The sequence below is a fragment of the Chrysochloris asiatica genome, unplaced genomic scaffold, assembly GCF_000296735.1.
Source record: "Chrysochloris asiatica unplaced genomic scaffold, ChrAsi1.0 scaffold00086, whole genome shotgun sequence".
Lineage (NCBI taxonomy): Eukaryota > Metazoa > Chordata > Mammalia > Afrosoricida > Chrysochloridae > Chrysochloris > Chrysochloris asiatica.
In genome coordinates, this window is record NW_006408604.1 from 2,813,248 (window position 1) to 2,814,281 (window position 1,034).

Consider the following 1,034-nt stretch of genomic DNA (forward strand, 5'->3'; position numbering starts at 1 on the left):
GAAACTGAATAACACCCTGCTGAAAAGTGACTGGGTAGTAGAAGAAATTAAACGTGAATTCACAAAGTTCCTAGAAATAAATGAGAACAAAAACACAATATACCAAAATCTTTGGGACATGGCGAAAGCGGTGCTGAGAGGACAATTTATTGCAATAAACGCACACATTAAAATAGCAGAGTTGGCTTAATTTTTCCATCCTGGGCCAAATTTTAGATTGCCAAAATTCATTCCCAAAATGGTGCTACAAAAAAAAAAGGAGTTAAGATAATGGGATCAGTGAACCTCAAAGGATGTTAGCAGAAGAAATTGTTAATTTGACACATGATGCAAACCTTTATCCTCTCGAGCACATGGAAAGAATCATTTAAAAAAAAGATTAGCTCCATTAAACGTAAAAAATGTTATAAGTCATGCAATGAGATAAAGCAAGTAGGTGAAGCAAATCATAATATTTAAACCTGAGAAGCAAGTAGAAGAAAGATCTAAGAAAAAACTCAAAAAGAAGTATGTCTAAAATGCTCAGAGTTTTCACTTGCAAAATAAAGTAATCCACAAAACAAGAACAGACAATCAGAGAAAAAAACCAAGCTTGAAAATCAACAAATAAACATATTAATGGTAAGTATAGTCTTTGAATTAAAATCCTTAATAAATGGATTAAGCAGTAGACTAGATAAAGTGAAGAGAGAATTCTTGAATTGAAAGCTTTGTTAGGTTGTTGTTAGGTGCCATTGAGTCAGTAATGACTCATAGCGACCCTATGCACAACAGAACGAAACACTTTGGGTCCTGGGCCAACCTCCCAATTGCTGCCACACTTGAGCAAATTGATGCTGCCACTTTGCCAATCCATCTCGCTGGGGGTCTTCCTCTTTTTTTCTGACCCTCCACCTTACTGAACAAGATATCCTTCTCCAGTGCTTGGTCCCTCCTGAAAATATGTTCAAAGTATGAGAGACGAAGTTTGGCCATCCTGGCCTCCAAGAAGTACTCTGGCTGCACTTCTTCCAACACAAATCTATTGGTTCTTT